The sequence below is a fragment of the Lithobates pipiens genome, unplaced genomic scaffold (genome assembly GCF_037356315.1).
Source record: "Lithobates pipiens isolate NorthernLeopardFrog02 unplaced genomic scaffold, aLitPip1_a1.2 Scaffold_19, whole genome shotgun sequence".
In the NCBI taxonomy this organism is placed as follows: Eukaryota; Metazoa; Chordata; class Amphibia; order Anura; family Ranidae; genus Lithobates; species Lithobates pipiens.
This window is the reverse complement of record NW_027507764.1, coordinates 518,567,985-518,588,128: the sequence shown is the minus strand read 5'-3', so window position 1 is coordinate 518,588,128 and position 20,144 is coordinate 518,567,985. Positions and strand designations below refer to the sequence as shown.

At 50.7% G+C, this 20,144-nt stretch overlaps 1 non-coding gene and 26 pseudogenes across 1 annotated transcript; all 27 read left to right on the top strand.

Annotated features, from left to right (window-relative positions):
* The first annotated feature begins 8,578 nt into the window (after nt 1-8,578).
* LOC143999682 (5S ribosomal RNA) lies at nt 8,579-8,697 on the top strand (annotated as a pseudogene).
* Nucleotides 8,698-8,805: 108 nt separating this feature from the next.
* On the top strand, nt 8,806-8,924 carry LOC144000083 (5S ribosomal RNA; annotated as a pseudogene).
* Nucleotides 8,925-9,035: 111 nt separating this feature from the next.
* LOC143998601 (5S ribosomal RNA) lies at nt 9,036-9,153 on the top strand (annotated as a pseudogene).
* Nucleotides 9,154-9,483: 330 nt separating this feature from the next.
* Nucleotides 9,484-9,602, top strand: LOC143999935 (5S ribosomal RNA; annotated as a pseudogene).
* Nucleotides 9,603-10,149: 547 nt separating this feature from the next.
* LOC144000067 (5S ribosomal RNA) lies at nt 10,150-10,268 on the top strand (annotated as a pseudogene).
* Nucleotides 10,269-10,377: 109 nt separating this feature from the next.
* LOC143999089 (5S ribosomal RNA) lies at nt 10,378-10,496 on the top strand (annotated as a pseudogene).
* Nucleotides 10,497-10,826: 330 nt separating this feature from the next.
* On the top strand, nt 10,827-10,945 carry LOC143998575 (5S ribosomal RNA; annotated as a pseudogene).
* Nucleotides 10,946-11,052: 107 nt separating this feature from the next.
* On the top strand, nt 11,053-11,171 carry LOC143998610 (5S ribosomal RNA; annotated as a pseudogene).
* Nucleotides 11,172-11,278: 107 nt separating this feature from the next.
* LOC143999301 (5S ribosomal RNA) lies at nt 11,279-11,397 on the top strand (annotated as a pseudogene).
* Nucleotides 11,398-11,506: 109 nt separating this feature from the next.
* On the top strand, nt 11,507-11,624 carry LOC143999386 (5S ribosomal RNA; annotated as a pseudogene).
* A 110-nt stretch (nt 11,625-11,734) lies between these two features.
* On the top strand, nt 11,735-11,853 carry LOC143998436 (5S ribosomal RNA; annotated as a pseudogene).
* A 108-nt stretch (nt 11,854-11,961) lies between these two features.
* Nucleotides 11,962-12,080, top strand: LOC144000079 (5S ribosomal RNA; annotated as a pseudogene).
* Nucleotides 12,081-12,175: 95 nt separating this feature from the next.
* LOC143999888 (5S ribosomal RNA) lies at nt 12,176-12,294 on the top strand (annotated as a pseudogene).
* Nucleotides 12,295-12,629: 335 nt separating this feature from the next.
* Nucleotides 12,630-12,743, top strand: LOC143998934 (5S ribosomal RNA; annotated as a pseudogene).
* A 107-nt stretch (nt 12,744-12,850) lies between these two features.
* LOC143998675 (5S ribosomal RNA) lies at nt 12,851-12,964 on the top strand (annotated as a pseudogene).
* A 1,144-nt stretch (nt 12,965-14,108) lies between these two features.
* On the top strand, nt 14,109-14,227 carry LOC143999699 (5S ribosomal RNA; annotated as a pseudogene).
* A 108-nt stretch (nt 14,228-14,335) lies between these two features.
* LOC143999981 (5S ribosomal RNA) lies at nt 14,336-14,454 on the top strand (annotated as a pseudogene).
* Nucleotides 14,455-14,563: 109 nt separating this feature from the next.
* Nucleotides 14,564-14,682, top strand: LOC144000078 (5S ribosomal RNA; annotated as a pseudogene).
* Nucleotides 14,683-14,999: 317 nt separating this feature from the next.
* Nucleotides 15,000-15,118, top strand: LOC143999934 (5S ribosomal RNA; annotated as a pseudogene).
* Nucleotides 15,119-15,226: 108 nt separating this feature from the next.
* On the top strand, nt 15,227-15,345 carry LOC143999657 (5S ribosomal RNA). Its single transcript, XR_013278118.1, has one exon. It is a non-coding gene; the product is annotated as a 5S ribosomal RNA (ribosomal RNA).
* Nucleotides 15,346-15,564: 219 nt separating this feature from the next.
* Nucleotides 15,565-15,683, top strand: LOC143998898 (5S ribosomal RNA; annotated as a pseudogene).
* Nucleotides 15,684-15,791: 108 nt separating this feature from the next.
* On the top strand, nt 15,792-15,910 carry LOC143999711 (5S ribosomal RNA; annotated as a pseudogene).
* Nucleotides 15,911-16,018: 108 nt separating this feature from the next.
* On the top strand, nt 16,019-16,137 carry LOC143999171 (5S ribosomal RNA; annotated as a pseudogene).
* Nucleotides 16,138-16,245: 108 nt separating this feature from the next.
* LOC144000052 (5S ribosomal RNA) lies at nt 16,246-16,364 on the top strand (annotated as a pseudogene).
* Nucleotides 16,365-16,471: 107 nt separating this feature from the next.
* Nucleotides 16,472-16,590, top strand: LOC144000095 (5S ribosomal RNA; annotated as a pseudogene).
* A 107-nt stretch (nt 16,591-16,697) lies between these two features.
* On the top strand, nt 16,698-16,816 carry LOC143999902 (5S ribosomal RNA; annotated as a pseudogene).
* A 107-nt stretch (nt 16,817-16,923) lies between these two features.
* On the top strand, nt 16,924-17,042 carry LOC143999914 (5S ribosomal RNA; annotated as a pseudogene).
* The last annotated feature ends 3,102 nt before the right edge of the window (nt 17,043-20,144 follow it).

Below are 20,144 nucleotides of genomic sequence, written 5' to 3'. Positions count from 1 at the left end.
CCAGTTCGGGTTCCCTTCTGGGGGGTGGGGTGCCCCAGGGAGGGGGTGCCTTACTAGGGCCAGGGGATGGGGCATTCGGGTCGCTGGATTTGGGCTCGCCCTCAGGGTTGCAGGCGCCGGTGGCCGGGACTGTGGAGGTAAGTTCGCGACAGGAGACGCCGGTGGCGGGAGCATCCTCGGTAAGTACGGGGGATGAGGTGGCAGCGAAAGAGGCCGCGGCTCGGGTTGATTTGGTTCGGCTTGCCGACGCAGCTAAGTGTGAGGTTTATGTCTGTTATGAAGGGCCGTTGGGGGCGCATCTCAAGCAGGAGGTAAGGGACAAGATCAAGAAGGGTGAGTATGTGGAGATCTTTTCGTTGCTTCCCCTGGAGAAGTTCAATTTGGACAGGGTCAAGCCTGATAGCTCTAAGAAGGATGATGAGGAGAAGAGGCGGTATCGGCTGATACCGCGGACCTTCCCTAATTGGCTGCAGGCGTTTGCCATTTTGGCCAGCGTGATTGGCGAGACGGCGCCGGAGCATTGCTCGGCTCTGTTTTGTTACATGGACGCTATCGGGGAAGCGCATAGGGTGTATGGGGGTACGGCTTGGCTGCGGTACGACGAGCAGTTTAGGCAACGGCGGGCGGTGCGGCCTGATATTCGGTGGGACCACAAGGATATCAGCCTTTGGATGCGGTTGATGGCGTCGGCGCGGACGCCTTCGCAGTTTTTTCAGGGGGGGGCCGGGGGTACCCCCGCCTCTGGACTTCCGGCCGGGAAAAAGATGGGCGTGTGCTGGCAATTTAACGAAGGGGCCTGCAAGTTCGGGGGGTCCTGTCGATTTAAACATGAGTGTTCCGGTTGCGGAGGCACTCACTCCCTCTCCCGTTGTTTTAAGAGGGGCAAGCGTACTGGGGACCCTGCGTTCAAGGGGAGCAACCCCGGTGAGGGTGGAAAGGATGCGTCCTTTTCTAAATAGGTATCCGGACAAAGGGGCTGCGCGGGTGCTGGGGGAGGGGTTTGCGGTGGGTTTTCGGATTCCGTGTTCGCTGGAAGTAGCTCCCCCGGTGGCTAGGAACTTGAGGTCCGCCTTGCGGCATCCGGGGGTGGTCAGCGACAAATTGGCTAAGGAGGTTTCCTTGGGAAGGATGTGTGGACCGTTCGTGGAGCAGCCGTTGCCGGTCTTGGTGGTGTCGCCGTTGGGGGTGGTGCCTAAGAAGGAACCCAACAAGTTCCGGCTTATCCATCATCTGTCCTTCCCAAAAGGGGGTTCGGTGAACGATGCCATTGATCCCGAGGCCTGCACGGTTTCTTACACGTCATTCGACGCGGCGGTTGGCTGGGTGCGGCGGTACGGTAAGGGGGCCCTTATGGCGAAGTCTGACATTGAGGCGGCGTTTCGGCTGTTGCCCGTGCACCCGGAGAGCTTTTGGCTCTTGGGGTGTTATTGGCAGGAACGGTTTTACGTGGACAAGTGCTTGCCCATGGGCTGTTCCGTGTCCTGTGCCTTGTTTGAACTGTTTAGTTCATTCTTGGAATGGGTGGTACGCGATGTGTCGGGCTGGGCGTCGGTGATTCATTACCTCGATGACTTTCTTGTCGTGGGCCCCCCGTCCTCCAATGTGTGTGCGATCCTTTTGGCCACGTTGCAACACATTGCGGATCGCTTTGGGGTGCCGTTGGCGGCCGATAAAACGGAGGGGCCGGCCACGGTCTTGAGTTTTTTGGGCATTGAAATAGACACGGAGGTTATGGAGTGCCGCTTGCCGGAAGACAAAGTCGAGGGACTGAAGCAGGAGCTGCGGGAGTTGGTCGGCGTGCGGAAAGTGCAACTGCGGAAATTGCAGTCGGTCCTGGGTAAGTTAAATTTTGCTTGCCGGATCATTCCGATGGGGCGGATATTTTGCCGCCGGCTGTCGGGGGCTACGGCAGGTGTTCTGGTTCCAACCCACTTCATTCGGTTGACAAGGGATCTTAGGGAGGACTTGCGGATTTGGCAGACCTTTTTGGAAGACTTCAATGGACGGTCGGTGTGGATGAAAGGGCCGGTGAGTAATTTTGACGTGGAGTTGGTGACGGATGCGGCGGGGTCCGCGGGCTATGGGGCCTTTTTTCGGGGACAGTGGAGTGAGGAGGCTTGGCCCAGGTCGTGGGTGGAGGCGGGGTATGCGAAGAACTTGGTGCTGCTGGAATTGTTTCCGGTGGTGCTGGCGATGGAGCTTTGGGGGGGGTCGTGCCGGGATCTGAAGATCAGGTTGCACTGCGACAACATGGGAGTGGTGCAGGTGATCAATCGGATGTCGGCTTCCTCGCAACCGGTGATCCGGCTGCTGCGCCACCTGGTGCTGCGGTGTTTGCAGGCGAACATATTTTTGTATGCCGTTCATGTGCCAGGGGTGGACAATAACGTGGCTGATGCCTTATCTCGATTCCAGTGGGAGAGGTTTCGGGCGTTGGCTCCGGAGGCGGCGAGAGATGGGATCCCCTGCCCGGGGTGGCTCTGGGAGGTTGCATTGGACTCGCCACGGACTGGATCAGGAGGTCGGTGAGCAATGCGACATGGGCGGCGTACAGTAAAGTATGGAAGGAATGGCTGGATTTTACACGGCTAGCGGACGCTGAGCTGGGTGGGAGTGGTGAGCAGGGGCTTTTGGTGTTGTGCTTTGTGGCTAGGGTGATGGAACGCGCGGGGTCGGTGTCCTTGATTGAGCGCAAGCTTGCGGCACTGGCGTTTTGGTTTAAATTGCGTGGGGAAGTTGATCACACAAAAGGTTTTTGGGTCAAGCAGGCGGTTAAGGGGTACAAGAAGGGCAATCCGCGGAGGGATATGCGGAGGCCGGTGACCTTCCAGGTTCTGCAGGTTGTCTGCGGGCGATTGGGGGAACAGTGCACTTCGGGTTATGAGGTGCGGTTGTTCCGAGCGGCTTTTTCGTTGGCCTTCTTTGGGGCTTTTCGGGTTGGGGAGTTGGTCAGTCCTGCAAAGACTGTTGGGGGGGGTTTGTTGGGTCAGGATGTGACCTTGGGGGCTGATAGGGTGCGTTTGCGGCTGCGTAGGTCCAAGACAGATCAGACTGGGACTGGGGTGGATGTATGGTTGTTCGCGCTGCCGGGGTTATGCCCAGTGAGGGTGGTTTCGGAGTTCCTGGGGGTTCGGCCGCAAGGGGCGGGCCCGTTGCTGGTGCATCAAGACGGCACCTTTTTATCCCGTTTTCAGTTTGTGGCGGTGTTTCGGAGGTGTCTGCGGGCTGGGGGTTTGGATTGCACTCAGTTCGCCTCCCACTCCTTCCGCATCGGGGCAGCCACTGAGGCGGCCAGGTGCGGGTTGGACGAGGCGGTGGTCAAGAGGATTGGGCGCTGGGAATCACGGCGTTTTAGGTCGTACGTGCGACCACATCTGACGTAAGAGGTGTTCGGGGTTTGGGTTCATGTTTTGCAGCAGGCGGGGGGGGGGGGGGGGGGTGGATGTTTTGTGGGGTCGTGGTTGGGATTGGTATAGTTGCTTTAGTGTTTTTTGTTTTTCCTTTCAGATGGAGGTCGCGAACGCCTCGTCTGGATATTGGGGCACTCCTATGTTTTTTGGGGTGCCAGGAGAGCAGATGTCAGGCCGGAGGGAAGGCAGCTGGGGATTTCCCGGGGGGAGGCGAGTGTACGTTGGTTGGGGATTCCTGGGCTTAAATGGAACAGGGTGGTGCCGGAATTTCTTCGGTACGCCAGGCTTGATAGGCCCCCGGATGTGTTGGTGCTGCATGTGGGGGGTAACGATTTGGGGGCCCGGTCTACCAGGGACATTGTTTCGGATGTAAAACGGGATTTTCTCATGCTTCGGAGAGATTTTCCGAGCATGGTGGTGATCTGGTCGGACATCGTTGCACGGACCGCGTGGCGTATGGCTCGCTCTGTGGTTCGAATTAATAAGGCTAGAATTAAGGTTAATAAGGCCCTGGGGAGGTTTGTGTCCCGGAATGGGGGGTTGGTGATACGGCACACGGAGTTGGAGGTAAATGTGGGCATGTACCTCAGGGGGGATGGTGTGCATCTCACGGCGGTGGGTACTGACCTGTGGACTCTGGGGGTGCAGGAGGGGATTGAGCGGGCTCTTCGGGTGTGGAGGGGCCCTTAAGGCTAAGGGGTCATCCTTGCGGGCTGTGGCGGTGTCTTTGGTCTTTGACGGGGTAAAACAAATTAGGTGATGGAACGGTGTGGGGGGCTCATAGGTCGTATGTGCCCCTTTTGGTGTATCCCAGCGGAAGGGTAGGCTGGGATACGGGTTTGGTTACACTGCGGGAAGGTGTGGTTGTCTCCGGGCTGTTAAACGACCGGAGGCCTTGTATGGTACAAATTTGGTCCCGCAGTGGGTTTTTGGTTTTGGAAAATGGTAACGTTAAATGGAACCGAGGTACCGTCAAAGACCAAACGACTGGGAGTTGTAATTGCTGTTGCAATATGTATATAAGTATGTTTCTATTATAACATTAAAGTTATTTATTTTATTTTGGTTAAAGTTCTGGTTAAATAAAAGGCTGCTATGGCCAATTTATACTCCAAACTCCGGTGTGGTCTATTTATTGGGAATGGGAAAGGTAAAATGGTATTGATACAGGTATGGGTAGGAAAAACTTACGGAAGGGGTAATTACCGAATGCATAGGTCAAGCCGCTGGATGTCCATAACTGGAAGAGGGCTGTTGTTGCCCCTAGCAAAGCTGATGCAGTTAAAACAGCTATTGTGAAAGATTTGAATGTGTCACAGCATGAGACGGGATCCAGCAGAGAGAAGCCCATGCTATATGCAAGGAGCGAGGCTGATCAAAGGCTGAGGATGAGAGTGGTTGCCCATAGCAACGCAGAGGAAGCCAGTCGGGCTGTCTCTGTACCATGGGCTATGATTAATAAGGATCGTGGCTTAAGGAGGAGCCAATTTATCATGTTGGAGAGAGCCAGCAAAGTTCAGCTGGAAGAGTGCCATCTCCCTTGGCAACAGGAGATGGAGTGTTAACCGGAAGGAGGAGCTACAGTGGAGATGTGGAACGGCGTCCCACTAAAGATATGTGCAGAAATGTACCATGCCTGGAATGTGGTCAACTGGGGCATGGTATTTTTTCTTGTCCCAGGTTATGGAACATGCCTGGAGATGTGGTTACTGGGCAGAAGTCTTTGTCCGCAAGCCCAGATTTTTGTGCAAACATGTTGTCAGCCACCTCTGGCAACAGTGAGGAAGTACCTGTTGGGCTTGTAGGGGGTGCTAAGGAGTCAGAAGTGGCTGCTGCAGTTTCGTTCCATGGCCACCAGGGAGAGTTGGCCAGTAAAAGCGTGATAAAGGAGAGACAACGTACTCAAATGAAGCCAGAGTTACCTGCTACAGATTATGGTAAGACTGTTGCAGTTTGTGGGACTGATCCCAGTGAAGCGGGAGTATATCCAGCTGGGAGATCAGCAGAAGGTGTAAAAATGGACTTGCTGCAGTGTGCTACCCTGAGTAGTGGGGAGACACAGGTTGAAGCTCAACCTGCAGCAAAGTTAAGAACTCAAAAAGACTGGACTCTGTGTGTGCCTGGTGTAATCCACCAGAGTGCTGGAAGTGGTAACCTAGGGGTGACCAATACAGTTTGTGTGCCAGGTTCCCTAGTGACTGGTGCTACAGAGATGCCCAGGGAAACCTACCAGGAGCCCGCAGGGTTGAGACACGTGGTTTCCCAGGACAACTGTGAAGCCGCCCTAATAGCCAAAATAATGCCTTTGGAGAGGAAGGGTGGTGTGCTGAGTGGTACACGGGGTGCTGAGTGTACTGACCAAAAACAGCCTGTTAAAGCTAATAATACTGCTATGTCTATCAATGCTGATGGTAAAGGTATTGCCGATGATAAATGTACTTATTCTGATTTGCTCAAAAGTAATGAGGAAAGAGGGAGGTCTCCCTTGGTAACCAGACGCAGAGCCACGGGGTTGTCCATGGAAGTCTCAGGGGCCCTCCATGCGTTTGAGCCAGAGATTTTCCAGGACAGCACTGAATTTGCTCTGGGGGAACAGACTGGGTCTACACCATGCAGTGATAGTTTATGTGAGCAGTCTGTTTACCATATGTGTAACCCAGTTGGTAAAGGGTTAAGTCCACTGGCCAAAGCTGAAGGTACACAGCTGAGTGTGCTTGTGCCCCAGAAGCAAGGTGGTGATGGTGTATTGCAGCCTGCCTTGTTTGATGAAGCATTAGCAAAGAGTAAAAGCATGATTTATATAGAACTGACAAAGGGACTGATTGTGCTGCAGAATCCCAGGTGCCTCCTAAAGCAGATGAGGTACTGCTGAGCCCTCATTATGGAAGCACAATGGATTGGGACAGTTGGGCCAAACAATTACTAGCCATGTTAGACAAGGCTATGTTGAGGGACAGGGGTGTGAATACAACAACTGCTATGCCAGACAGGGAAATTGCAGAGCGACTGATGGTTGAGGGTGCGTTGGTCACTGCAAGGGATGTTTCCCTCCTGTCGGAAGGACCAGATCAGGGCGCATGCATGGCAGATGTGGTGCTCACAACCCAGCCGCTAAATGTCAAGTGTCAAGGTGACACAGTAATAAATTTTGACTTGCAGAGGCTTATTGGTGAGTTAGAGGGGATGAATCAGAGACATGCATCTAACCGTGTTCCAGAGGCGCATCAGGCTGTGATGGATACCTCCAGTGAGGTGGAGGCCCCCTTAAATGTTGTGGCCCCTCACACTGCAGTGAATGAGCCCCTCTATGTCTCTGATAAGGGAAAGGTCCCCAAAAATGTTTTGCATATTGATGTGGAGTGTGTAGAATTTACAGATATGCTAGTAGAACTGTTTGAACTGATGAAAGCACATTCCTTGTACACCTGGGTGCCTCTGTTACAGTCAGATGTGGTAATGCTGCATGGTACCAAAGGGTGGAGCCAGGTAATGCAAGCTGTGCTGGGTAACATTAATCACCAGTGGAACTGGGTGGTATGGTGCTTAATAGTCTGGAAAGTGATGTCACAGTTCCCTGTGAGAGTGCTTCCGGATACGGTTCAGTACGGAAGGTGCTCTAGGGGGCTGCTGGAGACATCAGAGGTCTCTCCGCCTGGTGCAGTGATAGACATGTCTGCTGGTGCAGTCCGAGGTGCGGCTGAGCAGGGTTCAGTAAATGGTGTGGATACTGCGTCACCCGCTAGACCTCGTAAGAAGGAAGGGCCAGATATGGACACGGCAGAAGCAGAGATTCTGTCTATCACCTGCAGAGAGGTACAAGTTTGGGTACCCGGAGACACTCTCAAATATAGTATGGAGAGGAACAAAAATTGTGACATGGAAAAGTGTGAGCTGGCAAAGATTGATACTGGTGAAAATAGGTCATGCATTGTTCAATGTCAATTGTTAGGACAATTGCCCACAGAGATTTGGACAACAGGTGAAGTGAAGCCTTATGAAGATCCCATAGGGGATAGCTGCTCACCTGTGTGTTGTCCCTCCTTGGGCCTGGCCCTAACAAATCCCGAGCAAGAAAGAACTGATGGTATTGGTAATTGGAGAAATGGTGGTGTATTACTGAAGGTTGGTGTAAATAATGGCCTTGATATGAACATAAATAATTTCTTGGAAAATGAGCGTGATACACAGATGTTAAGCTCTGGGGAGTTGGTGGTCAAGGGTAAAGGTAAAGGAGTTGGTAAACCCAAGAGACCTGTTGTGATGGGGAAAACCAGTACCTATAAACGCCTGCCTGATGTGGACTGAAAAATGCCTCTAACCACTTGAGCTAAACACCCCAATGTCACACCATCCATGGATGGGGGTGGTTTAATGTTACTTCCAGGTTACGAGGGGTTAACCTGGAAGGGTTAAAAGTGGTAGGTCACTGTAACGGTTTGGGTATAGCCTCCGAGACAGGGGATTCCGTCTAGAGGTCAAGAGGTCTAAACTTGGAAGTCATTCGCAGTGACCAGTATGTTGTTATGCTAGTAACCATGACCCATTTAAAGGCTGGGAAGGTTTACGGTTATTTTAAAGTTATTTATGTTAATTTATGAAACAGATTTTGTTAAATAAATTACGGCCAGATGGCCATTTAATTCAAATGTAGTCCAGTCGTTTGTTTAAGGTAAAAGGTATGGAATATACTGGGCTTAGAGTCCTACAGATGTCATGGCTAATATGCAAGATACTGTCCTAAAAAGGGTTTGGGGACCTGGCTCCTGCCCCAGAGGTGAGTGCCTAAAATGTTTTACCACCTGGGAATACCAGGTGCCGTTGGCTTTTCTTTAATATGTTGTTGGTGTCGACGACCTGTTTTATTTTTTGCTTGTTTGCTGAGATGACCATCTTGGCATTTGTCAAGAGGATTGAGAGCGGCCAGCAAGATCGCCTACTCGACATCACCCTGAATGTGTCCAATCTTGTCCGATCTTGTCTGATCTTGGATGCTAAGCAGGGTCGGGCCTGGTTAGTACCTGGAAGGGAGACCACCTGGGAATACCAGGTGCCGTAAGGCTCTTTTTTAATATGTTGTTGGCGTCAACGACCTGTTTTATTTTTCTGCTTGTTTGCTGAGGTGACCATATTGGCGTTTGTCAAGAGGGGTGAGAGTGGCCAGCAAGATTGCCTATGGCCACATCACCCTGAATGCGCCCGATCTCGTCTGATCTTGGATGCTAAACAGGGTCGGGCCTGGTTAGTACCTGGATGGGAGACTGCCTGGGAATACCAGGTGCCGTAGCCTTTTTGTTAATATGTTGTTGGCGTCGACTACCTTTTTTATTTTTCTGCTTGTTTGCCGAGGTGACCATCTTGCCATTTGTCAAGAGGGTTGAGAGTGGCCAGCAAGATCGCCTACGGCCACATCACCCTGAATGCGCTCAGTGTCGTCTGATCTCGGATGCAAAGCAGGGTCGGGCCTGGTTAGTACCTGGATGGGAGACCGCTTGGGAATACCAGGTGTTGTAGGCTTTTCTTTTTTAATATGTTGTTGGCGTCGACGACCTGTTTTATTTTTCTGCTTGTTTGCCGAGGTGACCATTCTGGCGTTTGTCAAGAGGGTTGAGAGTGGCCATCATGATCGCCTATGGCCACATCACCCTGAATGCGCCGATCTCTTCTGATTTTGAATGCTAAGCAGGGTCCAGCCTAGTTAGTACCTGGATGGGAGACCACCTGGGAATACCAGGTGCCGTAGGCTTTTCTTTTTTAATATGTTGATGAAGTCGACGAACTGTTTTATTTTTCTGCTTGTTTGCCGAAGTGACCATCTTGGTGTTTGTCAAGAGGGTTGAGAGTGGCCAGCAAGATCGCCTATGGCCACGTCACCCTGAATGTGCCTGATCTCGTCAAATCTTGGATGCTAAGCAGGGTTGGGCCTGGTTAGTACTTGCATGGGGAAATACCAGGTGCCGTAGGCTTTTTTTAAATATGTTGTTGGCATCGACAACCTATTTTTTTTTTTTCTGCTTGTTTGCTGAGGTGACCATCTTGGCATTTGTCAAGAGGGTTGACAGTGGCAAATAAGATCCCCTATGGCCACATCACCCTGAATGCGCCCAATCTCATCTGATCTCAGATGCTAAGCAGAGTCAAGCCTGGTTAGTACCTGGATGGGAGACCGCCTGGGAATACCAGGTGCCATAGGCTTCTTTTTAATATGTTGTTGGCGTCGACGACTTATTTTATTTTTCTGCTTTTTTGCCGAGGTGACCATCGTTTGCCAAGAGGGTTGAGAGTGGCGGTCAAGATTGCCTACGCCAAATCACCCTGAGTGCGCCCGATCTTGTCTGATCTCAAATGCTAAGCATTGTAGGGCCTGGTTAGTACCTGGATGGGAGACCGCCTGGGAATAAAAGGTGCTGTATGCTTTTTTTAAATATGTTGTTGGCGTCGACAACCTGTTTTATTTTTCTGCTTGTTTGCTGAGGTGACCATCTTGGCGTTTTTCAAGAGGGTTGAGAGTGGCCAGCAAGATTGCCTACAGCCACATCAACCTGAATGCGCTTGAGCTCGGATGCAAAGCAGGGTCGGGCCTGGTTAGTACATGGATGGGGGACCGCCTAGGAATACAAGGTGCCGTAGTATTTTTTTTCAATATTTTGTTGGAGTTGACGACCAATTTTATTTTTCTGCTTTTTTGACGGGGTGACCATCTTGGCGTTTGTCAAGAGGGTTGAGAGTGGCCAGCACAATGGCCAATGGCTACATCACCCTGAATGCTCCCAATCTCGTCTGATCTCGGATGCTAAGCAGAGTTGGGCTTGGTTAGTACCTGTATGGCAGACCACCTGGGAATACCAGGTGCCATAGGCATTTTTTTTAATATGTCTTTGGTGTCAAAGACCTGTTTTATTTTTCTGTTTGTTTGCCGAGGTGACCATCTTGGCGTTTGTCAAGAGGATTGAGAGTGGCCAACAACATGGCCTACTGCTACATCACCCTGAATGCGTCTGATCTCATCTGATCTCGGATGCTAAGCAGGGTCGGGCCTGGTTAGTATCTGGATGATAGACTTCCTGGGAATACCAGGTGCTATTGGCTTTTTTTAATATGTTGTTGGCGTCGACGACCTGTTTTATTTTTCTGCTTGTTTGCCGAGGTGACCATCTTGGCGTTTGTCAAGAGGGTTGAGAGTGGCCAGCAAGATCGCCTACAGCCACATCACTCTAAATGTGCGAAATCTTGTCTGATTTCAGATGCTAAGCAGAGTCTGGCCTGGATAGTACCTGGATAGGACACCACCTGGGAATACCAGGTGCCGTAGCTTTTTTTTTATATATTGGTGGCGTCGACGACCTGTTTCTTTTTTGCTTGTTTGCCGAGGTAACCATCTTAGCATTTGTCAAGAGGGTTGAGAGTGGCCAGCAAGATCCCTATGGCCACATCACCCTGAATGCGCCTGATACCATCTGATCTCGGATGCTAAGCAGGGTCGGGCCTCGTTAGTACCTGGATGGGAGACCACCTGACAATACCAGGTGCCGTAGGCTTTTTTTAATATGTTGTTGGCATCAACAACTTGTTTTATTTTTCTGCTTGTTTGCCGAGGTGACCATCTTGGCATTTGTCAAGAGGGTTTGGAGTGACCAGCAAGATGGCCTACGGCTTCATCACTCTGAATGCGCCCGATCTCGTCTGATCTCGAATGCTAAGCAGGGTCAGAACTGGTTAGTACCTGAATGGAAGACCGCCTGGGAATACCGGGTGCCGTAGGCTTTTTTTAATATGTTGTTGGCATCGACGACCTGTTTAATTTTTCTGCTTGTTTGCTGAGGGGACCATCTTGGCGTTTGTCAAGAGGGTTGAGAGTGGCCAGCAAGATCCCCTATGGCCACATCACCCTGAATGTTCCCAATCTCAGCTGATCTGGGATACAAAGCAGGGTCGGGCCTGGCTAGTACCTGGATGGGAGTCCGCCTGGTAATAGCAGGTGCTGTAGGCTTTTTTTTTAAATATGTTGGTGGCGTCGACGACCTGTTTCTTTTTTGCTTGTTTGCCGAGGTAACCATCTTGGCGTTTGTCAAGAGGGTTGTGGAGTGACCAGCAAGATAGCCTACGGCTACATCACTTGAATGCGCCCGATCTCGTCTGATCTTGAATGCTAAGTAGGGTCAGGACTGGTTAGTACTTGGATGGGAGACTGCCTGGGAATACCAGGTGCCGTAGGCTTGTTTTTTTAACATGTTGTTGGCATCAACGACCTGTTTACATTTTCTGCTTGTTTGCTGAGGTGACCATCTTGGCATTTGTCAAGAGAGTTGAGAGTGGCCAACAAGATCCCCTACGGCCACATCCCCCTGAATGTTCCTGATCTCATCTGATCTGGGATGCTAAGCAGGGTCGGGCTTGGTTAGTACCTGGATGGGAGACTGCCTGGGAATACCAGGTGCCGTAAGCTTTTTTTTAATATGTTGTTGACGTCGACGACCTGTTTTATTTTTCTGCTTTTTTGCAGAGTTGACCATCTTGGCGTTTGTCAAGAGGGTTGAGAGTGTCCTGCAAGACGGCTTTTGGCTACATCACCCTGAATGCGCCTGATCTCGTCTGATCTCGGATGCTAAGCAGGGTCGGCCCTGGTTAGTACCTGGATGGGAGACCGCCTAAGAATACCTGGTACCGTAGGCTTTTTTTTAATATGTTGTTGGCGTCGACGTCCTGTTTTATTTTTCTGCTTGTTTGCCGAGCTTTTGCCAAGAATGTTGAGAATAGCCAGCAAGATCCTCTACGGCCACATCATCCTCAATGTTCCTGATCTCGTCTGATCTCGGAAGCTAAGCAGGGTCGGGCTTGGTTAGTACCTGGATGGGAGACCACCTGGGAATACTAGGTGCTGTAGGCTTTTTTTAAATATGTTGTTGACGTCAACGACCTGTTTTATTTTTCTGCTTGTTTGCCGAGGTGACCATCTTGCCGTTTGTCAAGAGGGTTTAGAGTGGCCAGCAAGATGGCCTATGGCTACATCACCCTAAATGAGCCTGATCTCGTGTGATCTCGGATGCTAAGCAGGGTTGGGCCTGGTTAGTACCTGTATGCGAGACCGCCTAAGAATACCAGGTATCTTAGGCTTTTTTTTAATATGTTGGTGGCGTCGACGACCTGTTTTATTTTTCTGCTTGTTTGACGAGGTGACCATCTTGGCGTTTGTCAAGAAGGTTGAGAGTAGCCATCAAGATCCCCTATGGCCACATCACCCTGAATGTTCTTGATCTCATCCGATCTTGGAAGCTAAGCAGTGCCTGGTTAGTACCTGGATGGGAGACCGCCTGGGAATACCAGGTGCCGTAGGTTTTTTTTAATATGTTGGTGGCGTCGACGACCTGTTTTATTTTTCTGCTTGTTTGACGAGGTGACCATCTTGGCGTTTGTCAAGAAGGTTGAGAGTAGCCAATAAGATCCCTTATGGCCACATCACCCTGAATGTTCTTGATCTCATCTGATCTCGGAAGCTAAGCAGGGCCTGGTTAGTACCTGGATGGGAGACCGCCTGTGAATACCAGGTGCTGTAGGGTTTTTTTAATATGTTGTTGACGTCGACGTCCTGTTTTATTTTTCAACTTTTTTGCAGAGGTGACCATTTTAGCATTTGTCAAGAGGGTTGAGAGTGGCCAGCAAGATCCCTGACGGCCACATCACCCTGAATGTTCCTAATATCATCTGATCTGGAATGCTAAGCAGGGTTGGGCCTGGTTAGTGTTGTGTAAAATTTGATTGTATAACATTTTTTTCTAGGATGTGTGTTTTATAGATTGTCATCTGTCTCCCTGTGTCCGGTTTGATCGAGGAGCGCTCTAGCAGAGCGTACTTGGGTCAAATCGAGACCAGTGGTAAAAAGTCAGTATGAAAACCTTCTCATCGGATTTGAGACGTGTTCTCTGTGTCTGTGGATGTTTGTTGGTTTGTAGGTACCAAGCGCAATGCGCTGGGCTTCTTGCCTTCAAATGAATATAAGCATTAGAGAAGCGAAGTCTACATAACGAGATAGACATATTATTTTATCTCTGTGTGGCTACGTTATCCTTTTTGGATACATATCTGCTTTAATAAGAGGACATTGGTATCTGCCTTGTTAATATACTAGTACCGTATGTTAACAACACCAGTAGCAATGTCCCTGCAGATTGTCCCAAGCTTTTAAGAATCATAATAATGAGCTCACTCCATACTGTTTACTTTGAAAACACTATGGTCTGTGCTCCATGCAGACTAAAAGGGGGTGTGTGCACTTCCTCTTGTGAATGCCCTCCCCTTTAATGTATGTAATTTCCTGTGATGTCATTTTCTGTACTGAGGAAGTGCCTGCCTGTTGGGGGCAGGACTTCCTGTTTGTCATTCTTTGGGAGATAATAAAAGGCGATGTTGAGCCCCCAGGGGGGGGGCATAAGCATGGAACTGAGAACGTAAGAAGGATGGTTGAGTCTGTTCATTGGGATGAATGGGTTGGAAAAGGTAAGCCTAAAGCATTATATCATTAAGATGGAAATGGGTGCTTATTGGAAGCACAGCAGAATATGGGGCTGTGTGCATAGCATAGCAGCCAAATTTCTACGACATTAGTACCTGGAAGGGAGAACGCCTGTGAATACCAAGAGCCTTAGGCTTTTTTTTAATATGTTGTTGGCGTCGACGACCCGGTTGAGAGTGGCCAGCAAGATCGCCTACAGCCATATCACCCTGAATGCGCCCGATCTCGTCTGAGCTTGGATACTAAGCAGGGTCAGGCCTGGTTAGTACCTGGATGGGTGACCGCCTGGGAATACCAGGTGCCGTAGGCTTTTTTAAAATATGTTGTTGGAGACGACAACCTGTTTTATTTTTCTGCTTGTTTGCCGAGGTGACCATCTTGGCGTTTGTCAAGAGGGTTGAGAGTGGCCAGCAAGATTGCCTACAGCCACATCACTGTGAATGCGCCCGATCTCGTCTAATCTCGGATGCTAAGTAGGGTCGGTCCTGGTTAGTACCTGGATGGGAGACCGCCTTGGAATACCAGGTGCTGTAGGCTTTTTTTTAAATATGTTTTTGGCGTCGACGACCTGTTTTGCTTTTCTGCTTGTTTGCGGAGGTGACCATCTTGGCGTTTGTCAAGAGGGTTGAGAGTGGCCAGCAACATTGCCTACGGCCACATCACCTTGAATGTTCCCAATCTCGTCTGATCTGGGATGCTAAGCACGGTCGGCCCTGGTTAGTATCTGGATGGGAGACTGCCTGGGAATACCAGGTGCCGTAGGCTTTTTTTTAATATGTTGTTGGCATCAAAGACCTGTTTTATTTTTCTGCTTGTTTGCTGAGGTGACCATCTTGGCGTTTGTCAAGTGGGTTGAGAGTGGCTAGCATCACCCTGATTGCACTCAATCTCGCCTGAGCTCGGATGCTAAGCAGGGTCAGGCCTGGTTAGTACATGGTTGGGGGACGGCCTAGGAATACCAGGTGCCGTAGGATTTTTTTTAATATGTTGTTGGAGTCGACGATCTGTTTTATTTTTCTGTTTGTTTGCTGAGGTGACCATCTTGGCATTAGTCAAGAGGGTTGAGAGTGGCTAGCAAGATCGCCTATGGCCACATCACCCTGAATGCGCCCGGTCTCGTCTGATCTTGGATGCCAAGCAGGGTCGTGCTTGGTTAATACCTGGATGGGAGACCGCCTGGGAATACCAGGTGCTGTGGGCTTTTTTTTAATATGTTGTTGGCGTCAACGACCTGTTTTATGTTTCTGCTTGTTTGCGGAGGTAACCATCTTGCCATTTGTCAAGAGGGTTGAGAGTGGCCAGCTAGATTGCCTATGGCAACATCACCCTGGATGCGCCTGATCTCATCTGATCTCAGATGCTAAGCGGGGTTGGGCTTGGTTATTACCTGGATGGGAGACCGCCTGGGAATACCAGGTGCCGTAGGCTTTTTTTTTTTCATATGTTGTTAACGTCAACGACCTATTTTATTTTTCAGCTTGTTTGCCGAGGTGACCATCTTGCCGTTTGTCAAGAGCTTTGAGAGTGGCTTGAGTAGGCTTTTTTTAATATGTTGTTGACGTTGACGACCTGTTTTATTTTTCTGCTTGTTTGCTGAGGTGACCATCTTGGCTTTTCTCAAGAGGGTTGAGAGTGGCCAACAAGATCTCCTACGGCCACATCACCTTGAATGTTCCCAATCTCGTCTGATCTGGGATGCTAAGCAGGGTCGGGCCTGGTTAGTACCTGGATGGGAGAATGCCTGGGAATGCCACGTGCTGTAGGCTTTTTTTTTATATGTTGTTGGCGTCAACGACCTGTTTTATTTTTCTGTTTGTTTGCCGAGGTGACCATCTTGGCGTTTGTCAAGAGGGTTGAGAGTAGCCAGCAAGATCACCTAAGGCCACATCACCCTCAATGCACCCGATCTCATCTGATCTCGGATGCTAAGCAGGGTCGGGCCTGGTTAGTACCTGGATGGGAGACCGCCTGGGAATATCAGGTGCAGTAGGCTATTTTTTAATATGTTGTTGATGTCAACAACCTGTTTTATTTTTTTGCTTGTTTGCCGAGGTGACCATCTTGGCGTTTGTCAAGAGGGTTCAGAGTAGGCAGCAAGATCCCCTATGGCCACATCACCCTGAATGTTCCTGATCTCGTCTGATTTCGCATGCTAAGCAGGGTCGGGCTTAGTTAGTACCTGGATGGGAGACCGCCTGGGTATACCACGTGCCGTAGGCTTTTTTTTAATTTGTTGTTGGCGTCGACGACCTGTTTTATTTTTCTGCTTGTTTGCCGAGGTGACCATCTTGGCGTTTGTCAAGAGGGTTCAGAGTAGCCAGCAAGATCCCCTACGGCCACATCACCCTGAATGTTCCCGATCTCATCTGATCTGGGATGCTAAGCAGGGTCGGGCCTGGATAGTACTTGGATCGGAGACTGCCTGGGAATACCAGGTGCCATAGGCTTTTTTTAATATGTTGTTGGCGTCAACGACCTGTTTTATTTTTCTGCTTGTTTGCCGAGGTGACCATCTTGGCGTTTGTCAAGAGGGATGAGAGTGGCCAGCAAGATTGCCTATGGCCACATCTCCCTGAATTCGCCCTATCTCGTCTGATATCAGATGCTAAGCAGGGTTGGGCCTGGTTAGTACCTGGATGGGAGACCGCCTGGGAATACCATGTGCCGTAGGCTTTTTTTAATATGTTGTTGACGTTGATGACCTGTTTTATTTTTCTGCTTGTTTGCTGAGGTGACCATCTTGGCTTTTCTCAAGAGGGTTGAGAGTGGCCAACAAGATCCCCTACGGCCACATCACCCTGAATCTTCCCCATCTCGTCTGATCTGGGATGCTAAGCAGGGTCGCACCTGGTTAGTACCTGGATGGGAGACTGCCTGGGAATACCAGGTGCTGTAGGTTTTTTTTAATATGTTGTTGGTGTCGACGACCTGTTTGATTTTACTGCTTGTTTGCAGAGGTGATAATCTTGGCGTTTGTCAAGAGGGTTAAGAGTGGCCTGCAATATCGCCTATGGCCACATCGCCCTGAATGCGCCCGATCTTGTCTGATCTCGGATGCCAAGCAGGGTCTGGTCTGGTTAGTACCTGGATGGGAGACTGCCTGGGAATACCAGGTGCCGTAGGCTTTTTTTTAATATGTTGTTGGCGTCGACGACCTGTTTTATTTTTCTGCTTGTTTGCCGAAGGGACCATCTTGACGTTTGTCAAGAGGGTTGAGAGTGACCAGCAATATCGCCTACGGCTACATCACCCTCACTGTGCCCGATCTCATCTGATCTCGAATGCTAAGCAGGGTCGGCCTGGTTAGTACACAGGAAGCTTTTGCAGTGTGTTGTTGGAGTGGCGATAGATAGAGCAGGGCTAAGTTTGCTACTAGAGACTTAGGCTCGGTTCACACAGGGGCGACTGCGATCCAACTTCAGGTCGCCCCTAGTCGCCTCAGGTCGGACAACATTTAAAAATCAATGTAAGTGAATGAGAGCCGTCTTAATGCACGCTACTGAAGTCGCCCCCGACTTCAAATGAAGTTCCTGTACTACTTCAATCCGACTTGTAGGCGACTTGTACTCATTGATTTCAATGGAGGTCGCCTCCAAGTCGGATCTCTGTCTATACGGAGCCGACTTTGGCAGAATTATTAGCTCTGAAGGGGGAACTCCACGCCAAATTTCTGAAAAAAAATTGGTGTGGGTCCCCCCTCCGAGAGCATACCAGGTCCTTAGGTCTGGTATGGATTCCAAGGGGAACCCCCTACGCCAAAAAAACGGCATGGGGGTCCCCCCCAGATCCACACCAGACCCTTATCCGAGCACGCTACCCGGCCGGCAAGGAAAGGGGGTGGGGACGAGTGGGCGGCCCCCCTCCTGAGCCATACCAGGCCACGTACCCTCAACATGGGGGGGTACCTTGGGGGAGGGGGGGCGTGCGGCCCCCCCACCCCAAAGCACCTTGTCCCCATGTTGATGAGGACAAGGGCCTCTTCCCGACAACCCTGGCCGTTGGTTGTCGGGGTCTGCGGGCAGGGGGCTTATCGGAATCCGGGAGCCCCCTTTAATAAGGGGACCCCCGGATACCGGCCCCCCACCCTATGTGAATGAGTATGGGGTACAATGTACCCCTACCCATTCACCTGTGAAATAAAGTACAAAAAAAACACAACACACAAGATAAAATAATTTATTGCACAGCTCCGGGGGTCTTCCGTCTTCGGGGGTCTTCTCGCTGGACTCCTCCGCTATCTTCTTGTAGCTCTTTTGCTAGCGGAGGAGCCCCGCATTCTTCTTCGTCGCCGCGGCCTCTTCTTCCGACTTCGGGGGTCTTGTCCCCCTCTTCGGTTCTTCTGCCAGGCCACCGCGCCTTCTTATAGCTCTTTTACAAGCGGTGGCCCGGTCTTCTGTCGCCGCCGCCTTCCGTTCTTCTTCTCCTTCTTCTCCTGCAGATGTTGACTCGACGCTCTCTCCGGCCGCAATGCCAGGGACGCGCTGCGCGGCGACTTATATAGGGACAAGGGGCGGGGTCATCGGTTGATGTCACATGGGTGGATGTCACATGGGTTAATGTCACATGGCGACAGTGACATCGTAAGGGGGCGGGGTCACCACGCAGCGCATCCCTGGCATTGCGGCCGGAGAGAGCGTCGAGTCAACATCTGTAGGAGAAGAAGGAGAAGAAGAACGGAAGGCGGCAGCGACAGAAGACCGGGCCACCGCTTGTAAAAGAGCTATAAGAAGGCGCGGTGGCCTGGCAGAAGAACCGAAGAGGGGGACAAGACCCCCGAAGTCGGAAGAAGAGGCCGCAGCGACGAAGAAGAATGCCAGGCTCCTCCGCTAGCAAAGGAGCTACAAGAAGATAGCGGAGGAGTCTGGCGAGAAGACCCCCGAAGACGGAAGACCCCCAGAGCTGTGCAATAAATTATTTTATCTTGTGTGTTGTGTTTTTTTTTGTACTTTATTTCACAGGTGAATGGGTAGGGGTACATTGTACCCCATACTCATTCACATAGGGTGGGGAGCCGGTATCGGGGGCCCCCTTATTAAAGGGGGCTCCCGGATTCCGATAAGCCCCCCGCCCACAGACCCCGACAACCAACGGGCCAGGGTTGTCGGGAAGAGGCCCTTGTCCTCGTCAACATGGGGACAAGGTGCTTTGGGGTGGGGGGGCCGCACGCCCCCACTCCCCCAAGGCACCCCCCCATGTTGAGAGCACGCGGCCTGGTATGGCTCAGGAGGGGGGGCGCCCGCTCGTCCCCACCCCCTTTCCTGGCCGGCCGGGTAGCGTGCTCGGATAAGGGTCTGGTGTGGATCTGGGGGGGACCCCCATGCCGTTTTTTCGGCGTAGGGGGTTCCTCTTGGAATCCATACCAGACCTAAGGGCCTGGTATGCTCTCGGAGGGGGAACCCACGCCAAATTTTTTTCAGAAATTTGGCGTGGAGTTCCCCCTTCAGAGCTCATTCTCTGATTGGCCACGGCAAAAGTCGTCTGGCCTGGGGCGACTTGTAAGTCGCCCCAGGTCGTGTCTAAAAGTCGTGTTCAAGTCGTCTCCAAGTTGCCTCACAAAGTCGTCCTGAAGTCGTGTCGCCCCTGTGTGAACCGAGCCTTAGTGTGTTATTTTGGCTCAGTGGAAAGTGTTAGTATAGTGTGAGTATAGTTTGAGTATAGTGTTTCAATATTGTGTAGTTTCAGTGTAGGGTTTCAGTATGGTGTGAGTATAGTGTACTGTGTCAGTATAGTGGGATTGGCCTCTGACATAGGTTCTTTACCACGTGATCAACTGTGTCCAATCACAACAAATGTTAGATGACATGTTAGTACATTTTTGCCAGACAACGGTCTGTTGTCAGATTTTTTTTTTTCCCATTTAAAGGTATTTATTAGAGAATAATAACAGTACAGAAGATAAGTACAGACGGGTAGATAAATCACATAAAAGTAAAAGGTAACAAACCTTATGCTAGTGAATACATCTAGCTATGCAATGAGGAACGATTGTCCTCCGGCCCGACCCTGTTCAAGTGCGCAGACCAGATTCAACAGAACAGCTTTAATGCTATACAAATTGTAGCTGCCAACGAACTGCGGGCAGGATCCGTACTTTGTGGATTGTGGGAAATTCAGAAAAGAAGGAACAGAAAAGAAAAGAAGGAAAGTGAAAACAGTAGGAGGGAAGGCGAGAAATCCTGTGCATAGATGCTGCTCTATGCAGCATGTAAGGTGCAGCATGTAGTGGT